At 50.5% G+C, this 10,476-nt stretch overlaps 1 pseudogene; it reads right to left on the reverse strand.

Moving 5' to 3' along the window:
• Positions 1-1,292: 1,292 nt before the first annotated feature.
• Positions 1,293-2,066, reverse strand: LOC127339459 (citrate-binding protein-like; annotated as a pseudogene).
• Positions 2,067-10,476: the final 8,410 nt, after the last annotated feature.

The following is a 10,476-nucleotide window of genomic DNA, read 5'->3' on the forward strand; positions in this document are numbered from 1 at the left end:
CCAAGAGAATATGGGGCAAAATCCCCACAATAATTTATTAAAACCACCCACGCCTTACATCACTACGAAAATGCGGCATTGCCCAGTCTCCGGCTGTTCGCTAGTGTATTTTGCTTGGAACTCGGCATACAAGCCGTTTTCCAAGTTTTGAACATTCTTTCATGCACGACTCTCTTTCCCAATCCACATAATGCATTATCTCATCCTCATAATTTCTATTCGACAAATATAAAGAATACCAAACATTTGATATTTAGTTATATGCAACAGGGCTCGTGAAGGCCATGTTTATTGGATATCACATGTACCGATGGATTCACCCAGTCTTGTCTGAATAATTATCTGGATGAAATTATTTGGATGAGGAATTATCTCAGATGTTTTATATCTATTTCAATCTCTAAATGATGTGGAGGGCTAAGAGAAGACATATCTTATCTACCATTGTATATGCCTCTAATATAAAACTACTCATTAATCAGCCACAAAAATCATTGAAGTATTCTACAAAAAAAAATCCATGTGGCTGACAGACGTCCCATTGGATGTAACATGTATGGTGGCCCATAATTTGGCGGCGTTTTACTGGAATATATGTGTTCCACCAAAAAAAAAGAATGTTTAATAGTGTCTAGCACGCTTAGGTGTTAATAAACACCCACTACACGGCCCAAAGTGACACATACAATGTGAATAAGAATATCACACTAATAAACTTTAACGGGATATCGGTCTTTGTTCCATGCAGAAAACAGCTAAGTTTCATTGTGTGTCAATTCGTTTGAAATTTTGAAACTCAACGAAACTTGCAAGAAGATCTCAAAGCATGAAATTGGATAAATTCAATGGCATAAACATGCACGAGATGTACTGTGCATGGGACATAAGCATTTCTCACTTAAAAGGATGAGAGAAAGTCGAAAAATCAACATTTTATAGGTGCAAATGACTTAGTTTTAACTAATCAAATCATTATAGTACATGCCCTTCGGGGCCTCAGGTAGCGTGTAGATGTCGGAGCGGCGGCTCGGGATTTCCACCTTTGTGGTGTTATGTTGAGGTGTTTTTGGTGTTGCCTTTGGTTGCTATGTCGACTTGGTCGTCGATTCGTGCGAGAGTGTGATTTTGGGACTGACGGGGGTGTTATGTGTGGTGTTGTATCAGATGTTGGTCGGTTTTACTTACAAACTGTCCAACTTTTTTTAAAAAATAATTTAATCAGAGAAAAAACATTGCCTAGGTTTGAATAAAAGGTTATATAGTACATGCCCTCCGTGTGCGATCCTTGCGAGTCATGGCTTGGTGAAGACCTGGACGTTCCTCCACCGCGACTCCATGAGGTGCGACGGGTGGTGGTGCGACTGCTTGTAGACCCCGAACTTGAAGAAGTGCGGCGCGCCAGGGGCGCCGTGCCCGCCCGAAATCAGCCTCAGGTACCGTCGACGAACACGGTGACGTTGCGCGCCGCCACGTCGTGGATGACGTTGAGCCGAAGCCAGCGGTCGTAGATGTTCTCGGCGAGCACCCTGTGCAGGTCGTGGTAGAAGGTGAGGCTGCCGTCGTAGACGTGGAGCATCAGCGTCGTGGCTTGCCGCTCCGGCACCGCCCCGAAGATCTGCATGATGCTGGCGCCGGACGTGCCCGCCGGCACGTACACCTCGCCCTGGAACTGCCACACGCCCGACCTGTACACCTCCTGCGTACATTTTCCATCGAGATTAGTTAAGCAATGTGGGAGGACGATGCGAAAGAGGAGATGATTGCAATTTTGCGTGGCGCCCGCGCAGACATACGTTGATCTTGGTCTCGGTGCGCGCGGCGCCAGGGAGGGTCCGGCTGAAGGGCTTGTCGGTGGAGTAGACCCACATCCGGCGCACGCCGCCGGCGAACTCGTAGCGCGCGTCCAGCGGCACGTTGTAGGGCCACTCCACGATGAACCGCGACTCCGTCATTGGTACCAGGGTGAAGCCGGCGAGGGCGTTGGCGCCATCGTCCCCGCGAGCCGTGCTGCCGATCACCACCACGGTGAGCGCCACCAGCAGAGCGCACAAGATGGACGAGGCCATCGGATCGCAAATGACAGGAACAGTTAAGTGTTGGAACAAGAAGCCGTACGCGCATCCTGTACTTATAAGTGCTTAAGAAGTAAGTACCCGGCGAGTACTCTTGGGCATTGCATACAGAGATTGTAATCTATACCTATACCTACTAATAAAGGAAGGAAAAAAATTTCGTCCGTTTTTTCTTTGCCCATGATTGTCCATCGAAATTACAATCGTTGCCACCGCTCATGTGAAAAGAGTACGCACCGTCTCGGAAAAAAAAAAAACAGAGGCCCATCCGTCCCGTAACCAGAACGGCTGAACAAATCAAATCATAGTTACTCCAAATCCATGGCCGCCCTTAAGATCCCCGACGATCCCTAGCGCACACCAACTGCCGCGGCCGCTGCACTGGATCAATGCCCGCTCCGCACGAGGCCATCACCTGTGTTCTCCCTAAGCATCAAGTGAATGAAGCCTAACTCTGCAATGGAGATCCGCGACCACGACTCTATCTGACGATGCACGCGAGATCCGGTCGAGGCTCCCCTGCTCCGCTCCGTGATGTCCCCTTCCTCCAAACAGGACCACGCCGGACGTCGGAAGCTCAGTTTTTCCTAGGAACTCGCCCAACACCGCGCCTCTGCTCTGCCCAAGCATCTTCCGGCCACCGCGCCCCATAGGTGTGCCTCCGCTCCTCCCAAGAACTCCTGCCGACAAAGAGCTAAGAAGGGATTATGGGATGACATGAATCGTGCCGATGAAGAGCTAAGAAGGGATTACGGGAGGACATGGATCGGAGAGAGGATTTTGAGGAAAGAGGTAGATCTCTAAGGATAGAAAGGGGATTTTTTCTGCTGATCTGTGTGGAAGGAAAGGGGAGTTTTTTCCGTGGATGCTGACTAGGTCCCACCATTCCGAGGCTGCGTAGACACATGCTGTTAGAGCGGTGACAGAAAAAAAATATTCGTGCAGCTCTTCTATTGTACATGAGGTTACAACCTGCCACGATCAAAAAACTAAGATCGAAAAAGGAACCTCCGCAAAGGCGAAAATTTGATTGGAGCCGAGAACATGTTAATCATTCTAAGCCTCTACCACGTAGACCTCTCTCACGTTTTTTTTTTGAATACGGTTATTTTTAGCAATTTTACAACTATTAAGCGATTTTATAATTTTATGAATGTGTGACTCAGTCGGTCAGACAGCCACCGATCGGCAAACTGCTGACCGATCGGCAAACTGCTGACCGATCGGTGGCCGATAGGCGCACTGGTTGCCGACCTTCCTTTCTTCTCTCTCCAACCGACAACCAGTGCAGTCGGCCCCACCTTTTCCCTTTTTCCATTCTTTTTTCTTCTCATGGCAGGGGCATGATGGACGGCCGGAGCCGGCCGGGCGCGATGCGGGCCGCCCGGGAGCTGGAGCTGTCCGCGGCGCAGGGGAAACCAGAGGCGCGGGCAGAGAGGCCGAAGCGGGCAGCAGAGTCAGCCAGGCCGCGGGGCCGAGCCAGAGATGAAGCGGTGTGGCAAGCTAGGGGCGGAGCCGGCAGTGGTCGTCGAGGGCGCGCTTGACGGAGTAGCCAGAGGGGCGCGACGTGGCTGCCGACAGGAGTCCGGCAGTCGGAGGAGGTCGGAGGACCAGGGGCACAGGGGTGCGCGGAAGCGCAACAGTACGGGGATGGAGCGGCTGTGTCGGTGCTATTTTCACGCGATACAAGCCCCGCTCACGCGTATGCCGCTGCTGCTTTTGGACGCTGGGGGCAAAAGGTGGTGGAGATTGGCGCCGGCGCAGGGTGACACGCAGAGACCCGGCCTGCGCAGGAACCAGAGGTAGGAGCGGCATGCGGGGCCATCGAGGACGGCACGAAGGTTCGCCCAGCGGCGCGTGTGAACGGAAGGGGTCGAGGTTGGAGATGCTGTGAGCGCGGGCGTCGGTCGCGGTCGACCGCAGTAGCGGGTGGTGCAACGGGCGTTGGTCCTGTTTGACCACATCGGCTGGTGGTGCTACGGAAATTTGCAGGTGTGCCAGGCAGGTTATGGGCGGCGAGCGAGGCGACGAGATGGTGAGACGTGTGAGCGCGAAGCATCACGACGGGAGACCCAACAGTCGGAACATGGCACGGCAGGAGTTCGGCAGAGCATTTTGACAAATCAGAAAGCCCAACATTTGTTGGACGCCAGCTACAATATTTAAATAAAATAACCCGTAGCAACGCACGGGCTTTTTTTGCTAGTTAACGCTCATGTGTGCTTGTTTAGTTGTTTCAGACTTTTACTACCAGGACACTCACTCTCCATCGGCCAGCCAATGCTCTGGTCGATTGGTATGAGCGGACAAACGGAATTACTTATGCTGGCGGTGGATGTCTGTCACTGTCAGAATCAAGCTTCGTGAAGATAAGAAAAATAACAATGAACGGTGGGCCAATTTATGTGCAGCGGCGGCCTTTGCAGACTTTTCATTTTATCAAACAGGCCAGACTATAGTGGCTGGGGGCCTACTGGGTTGGGGTGACCGTGGTCTTGTACACAGAAGAAGATTTCTCCCGAAACCGACATTCGTAAAGGGAAGACAACTCATTCTGCACGCAATAAGTGGTGCGATGTGGTGCTAGAAAATTCCTGAAAAGTTATCTTTCTGCTCGCCACATGTCGCAAGGGGAAGCAAGGTGAGAATGAGAGAGGAGAAAAAAGATAGAGAGGGCTAGCTTGTGTCAGCTTGTCCTTTTATTTTCTGGATTCGTTTTTCTAAATGAAATATCTTGGAAACCGTAAGTCCAAATTACGATCCGTTTTCACTTTTGAGATCTTCTACGTCGAGATCTTCAAAACTAGATTCCATATTGATAGGTTTAAAAATATTTGTTTTCCGTACTTCCAATACTAGTATGGTTGTACTCGTGGTGTGTACCTAAGGGCATGTACAATGGTAGAGAAGGCATACCTTCCCTTACCCCGCCACTTCAGTTAGAGAAGGCAATAGATATGAGTCATACAATGCATTATCTCTTATAGCCATCTCTAGCAATTAATATTAATATTTAAATTTTGGTTGCAAATTTGTTGCTAAGGGAAGACATATGTCATACAATGGAGAAAATAGTATTCTCTTATTTCCTAAGAGATGATTCCTTAGTTAAGGGAAGATAACCTTCTCTCCCTTCATTCTCTCTCCTCCAACTAAGCAAAAATCTGACGTGACATCTTTAAGGGAAGGCTAACATCACTCCATTGTACGTGCCCTAACTGTACTCGTACTTCAACTGATAAGTACTTCAGTTTTTTGTGTATTTGATGCAGTTTTTCTCTTCACGAAGTAATTGTACTTGCTCTTGTGCGCTACTGTACATGTGCTTATGTACTTGTACTTGCTCTTGTGTGTGACTGTACTTACTTGCTCATGTGTGCGACTGTACTTCTGTATATGTACATCCTCGTGTGCGCGACTATACTTCTGTGTTTGCTCGTGTGCGCAACTGTACTTAGAGCATCTCCACCGGCAGCCCCCAAATAGGCACCGGCACCTCCGTTTGGGGGATGCCGGTACTGCATCCTCTATTTGGGGGAGCTATTCCCACACCAGCGCCCCCAAAACGGTGGTCCCGGTAGAAATGTTTTTTTACACAAACTACATATTATGCTTAGTTTCATTTTAATATCATTCAGGATCGAGGAATGAATAATATTTTCGGTCAAATCCGAGTAAAACATTATGCACTCCTCAATCCCGGATGACATTTGAAACCTGCTTATCTCTAGCCTACTACCTACTGGCCACCCGGCTCTGTGGAGGTGGACGATCGACCGGAGCTCTCTTCCATGCTCTCTACCCTGTTCCTTCGTCGTTGATCCCCCGTTGCTCTCTCCGCCATGAACGTCAAGTAGGCGGCTCTATCCGTGGCCACCGCCTCCTGACGCAGCTGCTGCTCCACCTCCTCCTGCCGGCGACAGTGATCCAACTCCTGCCTCTGTAGCCGGAGCTGCATCTCCGCCAAACGACGCGCCTCGTAGACTTCATCCTGACGCTGCATCTCCTCCTACTACAACCGCCGCAGCGCAAGCTCCTCCCACCCCTTCTGCCATCGCGCCTCCGACCGGCGGTGGCTCGCCGCCTCCCACCGCCGCCGCGCCTCCAGGAACTCCAGCCGCTTCGCCTCCTCGAGCGCCACCCGGTTCTCCTCCTCATGGCGCCGCCGCTCCACCTCCTGCCGCTGCCGCTCCACCTTCCGCCGCGCCTCCCCGCGCTCCCTCCGCTCCGCCTCCTAGCGATGCCGCTCGCCCATGTCGTAGGCATCTACGGTCGCCGCTAACGCCGCCTCCTCCCACGCCTCGTACTCTACGAGTTGCGGGTCCGCCTCCAACACTTCTACGGCCGCCTCTAGCGCCGCCTCGTCCCACGAATCCCACATTGTGTTGTTTTCTAGGGTTTTTGCATTAATGGCGGGGGAGGAGGGATAATATAGACCGTCGACGAGGCGGGAAACATCCAGCGCGCTGTCGTGGCGGGAGACTTTCCCGCGCGGCACGGTGGCGGGAGAGTTTCCGGCCAAGCGTCGTGGCGGTAAAATATCCCGCACGACGCCCTGGCGTCACTGACAGGCGACTCCCACGCCCAAAAATTTCATCCTCGCAAGGCGTCGGCGCGCCCGATTCACGCCCTTGGCGAAGGGGCCCGCACGGGGTTGTCGGCGACTCTATTGGGCTCGAAAATTGGCCGGCACCATTTGGGGTGCGCCGGTGCGAGCCCATTTTCGCTCCCGGCTCCCAAAAAGCTATTCGGGCCGCTATCGGGGGCGCCTGTGGAGATGCTCTTATGTACCTGTACTTAGCCATGTGTGTAGTTGTACCTATACTCACTCGTGTGTGTGCACTTGTACTTGTACTTACTCATGCGTATAGCTGTACTCGGGTGTTCACTAAGTTGTACTCGTTATTCGATGTACTCGTATTCTCTATGTAACTGTACTCGTGCTTTCTACGTAATTGTACTCGTGTGTCCACTAAATTGTACTCATACTTTTGTTGTACTCGGATTTACATATAATTTTTTTTAGATAAAGGGAATATATTAATATCAAAAGATACCAATTACACCCAGCCTTTGCAACAACGCCCCACCCTAATAGAAGTACGGATGCACACAACCAAAAAAGAGTAAAGAAAACTAAGAAATAAAAGTCCCGCTACATCATTCTAGACCTAGCAACAGCAATACAGCCACCACCGTGACAACACCTGAAGTACAGAATCTCCAAAAGCGACGCCTCCAAGAAGGGAACAATGCACCAGCGCCGTCGTCGCCCGACCAAAGGTCTTAGGTTTTCACCCTGAAGATAGTCCCCACTCTCAAAACAATGCCTCCAACAAGAACATTTCCAGGCACAACCAGTTAAGGCCAGACCTTAGGTTTTCACCCTGAGAGGTAAGACTCTGAACTTCTCTTGTGTTGCCGCCCCCACATGCATACCACTGCTGCAGAGCACGGAACGCCAAGCAGATCCCTCAGCATCATGGAGACTCGAACCTCCTTTAGCCAGTCCACCAATCGGGCCTTCATGATATTCCTTCTTCTGACTTCACCATGGACCAAAAATTCACCTAATGTTAACACATAATAGAGCTTCGCGACGCTCCCTCCGGAACCAAACGGTCGAAATAAAAAAATGGGTACGCGCGACCGAATACCACCCGATCCAGCAAACTGTAGACAAAAGATGCACTGTTCCATTCGCCAGCAGAGCTTTCCGGAACTCATCTCTCCAGCCAGATCAAAGCAAACTGTAAGGGTATTTTACCCTTATCCATTATTTTGGTAACAATGACACCGTGCTAGAGTATTTGGCCTAATACATTTATAAGGATAATCTCAGGTATTAGGCAAAGAGGCATAAATGGTGTATCAAAGGAACAAGAAGGCTAAAGGAGACCCCCCACTTCAACAACAATCGAAAAGGGGTCTACAGCAGAAATCCGGTTGGCCGCCCGGTCAGCCGGCCCCCCAACCGGCCAGTCCGGCGTGCGGCCCGGCAACCGGGCGCCAACCGGGCGTCAAAAGAGCGCCTAAGTGGTCCGGTATGCTGCCCGGTCTGCCGGCCTACAGACCGGCGGGGCCGGCGTACGGTCCGGTCGACCGGGTGCCAACCGGGCGCCAACCAGAGGAGCTCCTGGACGACGCAAAGTGTCCCCCGGTCAGGGTCCGGTCTACCTTCCGGTCTGAATCGGCAGGTCCGGTCCCTGGCCCGGTCCGACCGGCCTCTGCACCGGACAATCCGGTCAGTGGTCCGGTTGACCGGGTTTGTCGGGAGAAAAGATGAGGTGGCAAGTGACCAACGGCCATATTTCGAAGAACACTATAAATAGGCCTTCTCCTACCTCTGAACAGTTAGGCACTACACTACAAGCTGTTCTTGAGCTCTCTCTCTCTTACTCCATTGCTAGAAACACCAAAAGCCTCAGATCTCCCTCCTCCTCCACCCAAACTCAAATCCCTCCGTGGAATCGTTAGAGGAGGACCCGATCTACTGTTCTACCAAGCCAAATCTCATTCCCCCTTGTATTCATCGAGAAGCTTGCTTCCTAGGGTTCCTTGGAAACCCTAGGTGGGCAAGAGGACTCCGGAAGCATCCGGGCTGTGGATTTGCTCCGGGCAAGATTGTGAAGGTTTGGAGGCTACCTCAAAGTCTACCACAAGTGAGTGAGCTATTCCTTCGTGGGATAGGCTCCGGAGAATAGGGCGAGCCTTCGTGGCGTGGGGAATCCTTCGTGGGACCTCCACCCCTCCAAACGTGACGTACCTTCTTGCAAAGGAAGGGAACTCGGGAATACATCCTCGTCTCCGCGTGCTATCGGTTATCTCTAACCGAACTCCTTACTTGTGATTTAACTGCCTGTGAGAGCCTTCGTGCTCGAGTTAGTTGTATCCTCATATAAGTTGCTTCACCTAGTTTGCATTAGGCTCACCTTTATATTCCGCAAAGCCTAATATTGCAAAGAAAGAATTAAAATCTGTAGAAACCTATTCACCCCCCCTCTAGGTTTACCATCTCTATACTTTCAATTGGTATCAGAGCCTGGACTCTTATTAAGGGCTTCACCGCCTTAAGAGTGAGATGGAAAAACTATTCGAGGGTCTAGATGAAGACTCTAACCTTTCGGTTAGAGAAATGAAATCTAGATTCTTGGCATATGATGTCGAGAAGAAGAAAAAGGAGGATGACCTACAAAGCCAAATGGCACAGATGACTGCCATGCTTAAGAACTTGACTAATGGGAATCCTAGTGGGGCTTCGGCATCTCAAGAGAGTTTCCATCAAGTCAACCATGACTATCCCAAAAACACTTCACCCATGCCTCATATAAACCATAGTGGGACCGTTCCCCATTTTGATGGAACTCACTTTCCTTTTTGGAAATCTTCTATGGAATCTCATATTCGCAGCTGCAGTGTGGAGTTATGGGAGATCATCGTTCATGGATACCGGGAGCCACAAGATCCCATTCAGTTGACCTCCACCGAATTCTACAACCGTCAACTCAATGCCTCCGCACGTGACAAGATTAGAAGTGGCATCTACCGCAAGCTTCTTGATCAAGTCAATGACATCGTCTCCGCTAAAGAGTTGTGGGATCGGATCGTAGTACTCCAAGAGGGAACCGATTTGATCCAATCAGCTCTTTATGAGACCGCAAAGCAAGAGGCCCACCAGTTCATGATTCGAGATGGAGAATCTGTAGCCGATGCCTATGCTAGGCTTGGTGCTCTTAGAGTAAGGGTCAAGGGACTTGGTGTTGAGAAGTACAATGACGGCTTCGAGATGAATGAAGCATTCATAAAGTCCAAGGTCATTGCTATGATTGCCGTCAATCAAGAAGACACCAACCTTGCACTCAACTTGCAAATCATGACCAAGAGTGCCGATCTCAACTCCGATGATCTAGTCTCCTATGTGGCCGCCAATGAAAACATGGCCAAAGCAGGAAAGAGGCTCATGGCAATGAACCGTGTTGATGAAGCCTCACACAACCATGAAGTGTCACACAACCTTGCTCTCAAAGCTAGAGCCGACCATGGAAGCAAAGAAGACTATGAAATTGAAGAAGATGAAGAGATGACTTCAACTAGTGACATTGCTACCGACTTTTCTTTCTTTGCCAAGAAGTACAAGGCAAAGTTCCCAATGCTCCTCAATGACAAGAAGAAGAAGAGAACTTGCTACAATTGTGATGAAGATAGCCACTTTGCAAATGAGTGCCCTTATGAGAAAAGGGTAGACAAGCCAAAGTTCATCAAAGGGGTCAAGCCAAGATTGAAGCCAAACCCAATCAACGATCGATACAAGAAGTACAAGGGAAGAGCTTTTGTTGGGGCCGAGTACTTGTCCGATGAAGAAGAGGAAGATGACGAGAAGGAGGCCGGAGTGGCCGGTTTGGCT

The sequence above is a fragment of the Lolium perenne genome, chromosome 3 (genome assembly GCF_019359855.2).
Source record: "Lolium perenne isolate Kyuss_39 chromosome 3, Kyuss_2.0, whole genome shotgun sequence".
NCBI classification, from domain to species: Eukaryota; Viridiplantae; Streptophyta; class Magnoliopsida; order Poales; family Poaceae; genus Lolium; species Lolium perenne.